Raw genomic sequence first — 9011 nt, forward strand, 5'->3', positions numbered from 1 at the left:
TCAATGCCCTGACCTAACCATAGAGAGGGGGCCGGAGACAGATGGGTGGGGTGGATGCAGCTAGAGAAGGAGGAGCCTTTTGGGCTGTGGGACCTGCCCGTCCCCTCACACAGCTTCTCAGGGGTCCCTACATCCTTGTCTGCAGTAGAGGAGGAGCAGGAGATGGGCCAGGGGCACCAGCCTCTAAATGCTGGAGCCTGCTGGATAGGAGTGGTGACTGACTTGTCCCTTGGGGCTTTTGGAGAGAGAGCTGTGATTTGCAGCTTGGGAGAGAGGACAGGATCTTGGTCCATCCCATACCCAATCTGTCCCCGGGCTGGAGTGCAGTGGCCGGATCTCAGCTCACTGCAAGCTCCGCCTCCCGGGTTTACGCCATTCTCCTGCCTCAGCCTCCCGAGTAGCTGGGACTACAGGCGCCCGCCACGTCGCCCGGCTAGCTTTTTGTATTTTTTAGTAGAGATGGGGTTTCACCCTGTTAGCCAGGATGGTCTCGATCTCCTGACCTAGTGATCCGCCCATCTCGGCCTCCCAAAGTGCTGGGATTACAGGCTTGAGCCACCGCGCCCGGCCAGTAATTCTCTTTTTGAGATGGAGTCTCACTTTATTGCCCAGGTTGGAGTGCAGTGGTGCCACGATCTCAGCTCACTGCAACCTCCACATCCCGGGTTCAAGCGATTCTCCTGCCTCAGCCTCTGGAGTAGCTGAGATCACAGGCATGTGCCACCACGCCTGGTAATTTTTGTATTTTCAGTAGAGATGGGGTTTTGCCATGTTGGCCAGGCTGGTCTCGGACTCCTAACCTCAAGTGATCTGCCCACCTCGGCCTCCCAAAGTGCCGGGATTGCAGGCGTGTGCCACCGCACCCAGCTTGAAGCCATAGTAATTCTGCTAAGAGGGGAGAGGCTGGTTTGGAGCCCAGAGCCTCTTGGATACTATGCAATGCAGGGTCCATTCATCTGTCCTTGAGGAACAGGAAGAAAACAAGAAGCTCCGTGGGGCTCCCCGTCCAATGCCCACCATCCCTCTGCCCAGTGCCCCCCACCCTCACCATCTGCCTGCTCTTCTAACATGATGCTGACCCCCAGGCCCAGGACCACTGCAGAGCGTCAGCCTCATTTGTGCCAATTCCCTGAACAGGAACCTGCCACGGCTTCCTATTGCCTCAGAACTGAGACCCTCCAAGGTCCACCATCCACTTCACATTCCAGCCTGTTCTCCCGCTTTGCTCACTCCCACTCCCTCCACCACAGGAGATGGTTTGTGCCTTCCTGCCCTTGGCTCCTCCTGGATTACCCTCCCACATCATCTCCCCCTTTTCTTTAAAGCCCAAATCTGTGCATCGCCTCCTCCATGAAGCCTTTCCTGATCTCCCAGCAGGAAATCGTCTCCTTCCCTGGCACTGCCGTCATTTATGTACATGTCTTAGGCATCTCACTGGCAGGGCTGCCATGGACAGCCATCAAAGTTGAGCACTGCACAACTCCCAGGGGCATCCATAGAGACTCTGATGGGAATGGTAGCAGCTGGAGTCATGTAGTGCAGGTGCCCTGGCCATTGAAGAGAGCGAAGGGCTGCGTATGGAAGTTCTGATGCAATTTTGTGTCTACCAAGCATCCAGCATGTCCCTTTTCTGTGGTCACCACCCATGTGTGGATTGCATTATGTGGTCCCTCCAGTACATGCTCAGAGAAGGGCCCAGCCTAGAGGGGGCACTGAGCCATCCCCCGGTCAACCCAGCTCCCTGGGATCCTGGGGCGTGAGAAGCTTCCATGCACTTCCTGACTAGGCAGCCACTAAGGCAGGGTTTGAAAAGGGCCAGTTGTGACAGGAGGATGGCGGGCGTGGAAGCAGGCCGTGCTCCACGGATTCCTCCTGGCAGCGGATTCGGATCGGAAATCCGAGCAGAAGCAAATTTACAGCCCCCCTGAGCTGTCCCAGACCCCCAGGCAGCACGGAGTCCCAGCTGCCTGGAGTCAGACTTGGGAGGGGGGGCCTCCTGGCTTCTCTTTCCCTCCTTATTTCCAAGCAGTGGCTTCTCAGCTCAGCTCGAGTTCAGCCAGAGGCCCAGAAGACCTTCTGTGCTAGGAGGGGAGGTGGCTGGGGACCTTGTTGGGTGGCCTTTGGGGAACTATGAAGGAAGCAAGAATGTTGGAGGCCCAGGCGTGGTAGCTCACGCTTGGAATCCCAGCACTTTGGGAGGCCAAGGAGGGAGGATCCCTTGAGCCCAGGAGTTTCAGACCAGCCTGGGAAACATAGGAAGACCCTGTCTCTACAGAAAATTCGTCAGGTGTGCTGGCACATGCCTGTTGTCCTAGCTACTGTAGAGAAAATTCATCAGGCATGCTGGCACATGGCTATAGTCCCAGCTACTCGGGAGTCTGAGGCTGGAGGATTGCTTGAGCCCAGGAGTTGGAGGCTACAGTTAGCTATGATCGCACCACTGCACTCCAGCCTGGGCGAAAGAACAACACCCTGTCTTTCTTAAAAAAATTAAAAAAAGAATGCTGAAGAAGGGATTCCTGCTGGAGAACCAAAGGAAAATCCTTTGCCAAGTCAGTTTGGAGACCATGAGGCAAGGGCTACTTGCTTCGTCAGGAAATCGTTGATAGAACCAGACATCCAGGTTTCTGTTCTCAGCAAACAGATCTGTGGCCTGGTGGCTTCAAGGGGTTGGTTGTCTGGTGACCAGGAGTGCTTGGATTGGTGATCTGAATTCTCTTTCTTTTGGAGTCTTCCTCTGTTGCCTAGGCTGGAGTGCAGGCAGTGGAGTGATCTCGGCTCACTGCAACTTCCGCCTCCCGGGTTCAAGTGATTCTCCTGCCTCAGCTTCCTGAGTAGCTGGAATTACAGGCACACGCCACCACGCCGGGCTAATTTTTGTATTTTTAGTAGAGACTGGGTTTCACCATGTTGGTCCGGCTGGTCTCGAACTCCTGACCTTGTGATCCGCCTGCCTCGGCCTCACAAAGTGCTGGGATTACAGGCCTGAGCCACTGCGCCTGGCCTGGTGGCCTGAATTCTGCCACTGACTTGCCAGGCGCCTAACTTGGGCAGGTGACTTTATCTCTGAGCCTTCTTCGCAGAGTGGGGAGGTAGAAATCACAGTGATTGGCCGGGCGCGGTGGCTCAAGCCTGTAATCCCAGCACTTTGGGAGGCCGAGATGGGGTCAGGAGATGGTGTCGAGGTCAGGAGATCGACACCATCCTGGCTAACCCGGTGAAACCCCGTCTCTACTAAAAAAATACAAAAAACTAGCCGGGCGAGGTGGCGGGCGCCTGTAGTCCCAGCTACTCAGGAGGCTGAGGCAGGAGAATGGCGTAAACCCGGGAGGCAGAGCTTGCAGTGAGCTGAGATCCGGCCACTGCACTCCAGCCCGGGCGACAGAGTGAGACTCCGTCTCAAAAAAAAAAAAGAAATGATAGTGATTGCCTCCCACAGCTGTGGTGGGATTATGGAACTCCTGGCACATGGTAATCGATAAACACTAGCTGTTATTGCCCTACTCCCCACTTTATCATTTCTCCTATTGTCCTTTCTTGGGAGACCTGGAGACCAAATGTCCAGTGTATTCCTTAGCCTTCTCCAGCATCGTCTCCTGTTTCTCTGGGGAGCCAGGGACAGATTCATGTCACTTTACCTTGGGTATTATATTATAGCTGCCCCTACCATGCAACTTACTGAAGAAGTGTCATCAGAATAGTGGGGTGGAGGGAGGTGTCTCTGGGTGTCTATATATATTTTTAATTTAATTAATTAATTAATTTTTTTTTAGATGGAGTTTCACTCTTATTGCCCAGGCTGTAGTGCAGTAGTGCGATCTTGGCTCACCACAACCTCTATCTCCTGGGTTCAAGTGATTCTCCTGCCCCAGCCTCCCAAGTAGCTGGAATTACAGGCATGTGCCACCATGCCCAGCTAATTTTTTGTATTTTTAGTAGAGACAGGGTTTCATCGTGTTAGCCCGGACAGTCTCGATCTCCCCACCTCAGGTGATCCACCTGCCTCAGTCTCCCAAAGTGCTGGGATTACAGACGTGAGCCACCATGCCTGGTAATTTATTTATTTATTTATTTTTGAGATAGAGTTTTGCTCTGTCACCCAGGCTGGAGTGCAATGGCGCGATCTTGGCTCACTGCAACCTCCACCTTCTGGGTTCAAGCAACTTTCCTGCCTCGGCCTCCCAAATAGCCAGGATTACAGGCGTGCACCACCATACCCGGCTAATTTTGTATTTTTTTAGTAGAGATGGGGTTTCACCACATTGGTCAGGCTGGTCTCAAGCTCCTGACCTCAGGTGATCCACCCACCTCAGCCTCCCGAAGTGCTGGGATTACAGGCGTGAGCCACTGTGCCTGGCCTATGTAAGCTCTTCTGCTCATGTCTTAGTTCATCAACCAGTAAATAATTTTTCCCTTTTCAGGGAAGTATATCTGTCTAATAGCAAACAAGACTAATAGACTGAGTTGGAAGGAATCTAGCAGGTCCTGTGAGGGTGAAAGTCCACCCTCTGTTTGCATACTTCAAGTGACAAGATGGTTGCCTTTTCTTAAGGGAGCACAGGCTTGTTATACAGGAGACAGCAAGCCATTCTCCTCTGCACCATCCATGTATCCACTGACCCATTCATTCATCAGATATTTATTAGTTACTGGATTGGGCAATAAAATAACTTCTTGAGGTATCTCATCAGCTTTACTTTTACTTATTTAGAGATGGATCTTCCTCAGTTCCCCAGGTTCGAGTGCAGTGGCATAATCATAGCTTACTGCAACCTCGACCTCCTAGGTTCAAATGATTATCCTTCCTCAGCCTCCCAAGTAGCTGTGACACCAGGCATGCACCGGCACGCCTGGTTAACTTCTTTATTTTTTATATAAAAAATATAACTCTATAAAAAATAACTTGCTTATTTTTTATAGAGCCAGGGTCTCACTGTGTTGCCCCAGCTGGTCTCGAACTCCTAGCCTCAAATGATCCTCCCACCTCAGCTTTCCAAAGTGCTGAGATTATAGGCATGAGCCACCTTGCCTGGCCCCTCATCAGTTTGATAACTGCCTGATCAACTTACTTAGAGAACAAAGGATCAGTCAGGAATAGGCTTCATAAAACTTTTGTAGGCTGGGCACGGTGGCTCACGCTTGTAATCCCAGCACTTTGGGAGGCTGAGACAGGCAGATCACAAGGTCAGGAGTTCGAGACCAGTCTGGCCAATATGGTGAAACCCCGTCTCTACTAAAAATACAAAAATTAGCTGGGCATGGTGGCATACACCTGTAATCCCAGCTACTCAGGAGGCTGAGGCAGAAGAATTGCTTGAACCCAGGAGGCGGAGGTTGCAGTGAGCAGAGATTGTGCCACTGGACTCCAGCCTGGGCGACAGAGCCAGACTTCATCTCAAAAAAAAAAAAAACAACTTTTGTAATGAACTTTTGCTCATTACAAAAACAATACGTGACCAAAATTAGAAAACAGCGCTAAACTCAAACACATAAACTGAAAACGCCCATAATCTCATTAGGAAGATGGGAACTTAAGTGGCCATTTTCACTGGCTTCCTTCTGGTAGGATGACCTTTACCTCATTCCAAATCTCTGTGCAGTTGGACCTCTGTTTCCTAAGGAACTACAATTGACACATTCTTGTCCAACCTCTCTCGTGGTTTGAGGGTTTGTGAAACACCATTTTTCCCCCCAACTCCTGACCAAGCACCAGAAACTCACCTGGGACAAAGTGCTGGGCCTCTCTAGCAGGATCATCAGCCTGACTAAACCACTTAATATTTCAAGGCCCTGTCCCCTTCCCTGCTACGCGAGTGACAACTGAGTCTGGCAGAGACTAATAACTCAGACTTGAGAATTAAACACACACAAAATTGCCTTCCTTCACTTCTCCCCATTCCTATTAAGAAGCGTAAAACTATTTCTTAGCAAAATAGCTTCATACTAAATACTAGCTCTTGGCCGGGTGCAGTGGCTCATGCCTGTAATCTCAGAACTTTGGGAGGCTGAGGCTGGCGGATCACCTGAGGTCAGGAGTTCGAGACCAGCCTGGCAAACATGGTGAAACCCCGTCTCTACTAAAAATGCAAAAAGTAGCCAGGCTTAGTGGCACATGCCTGTAATCCCAGCCACTCAGGAGGCTGAGGCAGGAGAATCACTTGAACCCGGGAGGTGGAGGTTGCAGTGAGCCGAGATCATGCCATCGCACTCCAGCCTGGGCAACAAGAGCGCAACTCCATCTCAAAACAAACAGATAAACAAACAAAGAAAACAATAGTAGCTCTTACTTTTTTTTTTTTTTTTTTTTTTTTTTTTGCCTGTAGTCCTAACTGCTTGGGAGGCTGAGGCAGGAGGATTGCTTGAGCCTAGAAGTTCGAGGTTGCAGTGAGCTATGATCGTACCATTGTACTCCAGCCTAGACTACAGAGTGAGACCCTGTCTCTAACATAAATAAATTAAAAAAATAAAATGTAAAAAGGAGGGCAGGGCACTGCATTTGCACACACCTTCTGCCTCCATCTCCTTACCCCTCTCCCCTGTTTTTCAAGCTTTTTTTTTTTTTTGAGACTGAGTCTTGCTCTGTCGCCCAGGCTGGAGTGCAATGGCACGATCTTGGCTCACTGCAACCTCCGCCTCCCAGGTTCAAGCAATTCTCCTGCCTCAGCCTCCTGAGTAGCTCGGATTACAGGTGTCTGCCACCACACCCAGCTAATTTTGTATTTTTAGTAGAGATGGGGTTTTACCATGTTGGCCAGGCTGGTCTTGAACTCCTAACCTCAGGTGATCCGCCTGCCTTGGCCTCCCAAAGTGCTGGGATTACAGACATGACTCACTGTTCCTGGCCTCCCGAGCTTTGATGGAAGTCACTTTGGAGAGACAGTAGGAGGAGAACGGAGACTGGAGCCAGCCTCCCTATAGACGGGCCTGCAGGCAGAGTTCCCTACCCCACCTGCCCTGCATGGACTCCAGTAGATACAGGAACCTGGCTCAGGGCCCCCCACACACAAAAGAGTGAGCCCCAGGCCCCGCTCTTCCTTCAGTGGCAATGTGGAGGTCTGTTTCTGCAGAACTGCCACTGAGGGAAGCCCCACTGGCAAGCAGTGAGAAAACATGGAGTAGAAACAACAAATAGGCTGCAGGAGGGAACTGCCAAAACAAACCAGATGGGAAAGGCTGCCTGCCACCACCTCTGCTGGGCTTAGGCCCGGAGCACATACGTGCAGGGAGACACAGCTCCATCCAGCTTCCTGCTGGCTCCCCACTCAGCTACCGGGGGGCTCCCAGGCAAGGAAGCCTTGCGGTCAGGCTGATGGAAGGGATGTGGCCCGATAGAAATGTCCGTAGCCAGCCGGGTGCAGTGGCTCACGCCTGTAATCCCAGCACTTTGGGAGGCCGTAGGCGGGTGGATCACGAGGTAAGGAGATAGAGACCATCCTGGCCAACATGGTGAAACCGCATCTCTACTAAAAACACAAAAATTAGCTGGGTGTGGTGGTGCACACCTGTAATCCCAGCTACTCAGGAGGCTGAGGCAAGAGAATCGCTTGAACCAGAGAGTCGGAGGTTGCAGTGAGCCAAGATCACGCCACTGCACTCCAGCCTGGTGACAGAGATTGTCTCAAAAAAAAAAAAAAAAAAAAATGTCTGCAGCCCTGTCTCCCAGTACCTCCTGCTTTCTAGCCACCTCGAGTCCCTCCAGTCCCAGAACGTAGCTGACTATTCATTAATCCCCTCCCTGCCCACTGTTTTTTGAGACAGGTTCTTGCTGTTTCGCAAGCCCTCAGTCACAGCTAACTGTGGCGTCAACCTCCTGGGCTCAAGCAATCTTCCCACCTCAGCCTCCTGAGTAACTGGACCACAGGTGCATGCCACCAAGCCAAGTTAATTTTTAAATTTTTGATAGAGACGAAGTCTTACTCTATTGCCCAGGCTGGTCTCAAACTCCTGAGCTCTAGTGATTTTCTCTCCTTGGCCTTCCAAAGTGCTGGGATTACAGGCATGAGTCACCATTCCCAGCCAAATCCACCCATCTCCCCACCCCACTATGATCTCTCTGCCAAATATGCCGTCTCCCCTCTTTTCTGCCCGGCAAACTCCTATTCATCCTTCAACACCCAGATCGAAAGTGAGTGAAACCATTTTGGGTCCCAGCAGGAAGTTATTAGCCCTTTCCATCTCCACATTTCCTTATCATTGCTACTTTTATGTCTTACACATCTTACTCATTCACAAAAAATTATGTATCCACCTTCCCAATTAGATGGTGAGCTCCTTAAATGTAGGGACCATTTCATATGCGGATGCCAGAGGAAGGGATTTTGATGAATTAGAAGCCTGATCTTCAGACCTCCAAATCAAACTACCTTCAGTTGAATTAGAATGAAATTCTGTTCCTAACCTGTAAATCAGAGGCTCTTAAACGCTTATGACCTCAAACGGTAAAAAACACAATGTACATCCTATTATACTACACATATATATAATACACATGCCTAACTGAAAAATCTGCTGGTCAGGCCTAGTGGCTCACACCTGTAATCCCAGCATTTTGGGAGGCCGAGGCGGGTAGATCACCTGAGGTCAGGAGTTTGAGACCAGCCTGGCCAACATGATGAAACTCCGTCTCTACTAAAAATACAAAAATTAGCCGGGCGTGGTGGCGCGTGCCTATAATTCCAGCTACTGGCAGGAGAATCGCTTGAACCTGGGAGGCAGAGGTTACAGTGAGCCAAGATTGTGCTACTAAACTCCAGCCTAGGTGATAGAGACACCGCCTCAAAAAAACAAAAAAATCTGCAATAAAACACCACCATTTAAGTTGCACTTTTTTTTTTTTTTTTTTAACTTGGGTTGTTTTTTCTTTTTCCTTCCTTTTTTTAGACAAGGTCTTGCTGAGTCGCCCAGGCTGGAGTGCACTGGCATGATCTCAGCTCACTGCAACCTCCCCTTCCTGGGCTCAGGTAATCCTCCCACCTCAGCCTCCCAAGTAGTTGAGACCACAGGTTTGTGCC

This window comes from Macaca thibetana, chromosome 3 (assembly GCF_024542745.1).
Source record: "Macaca thibetana thibetana isolate TM-01 chromosome 3, ASM2454274v1, whole genome shotgun sequence".
Lineage (NCBI taxonomy): Eukaryota > Metazoa > Chordata > Mammalia > Primates > Cercopithecidae > Macaca > Macaca thibetana.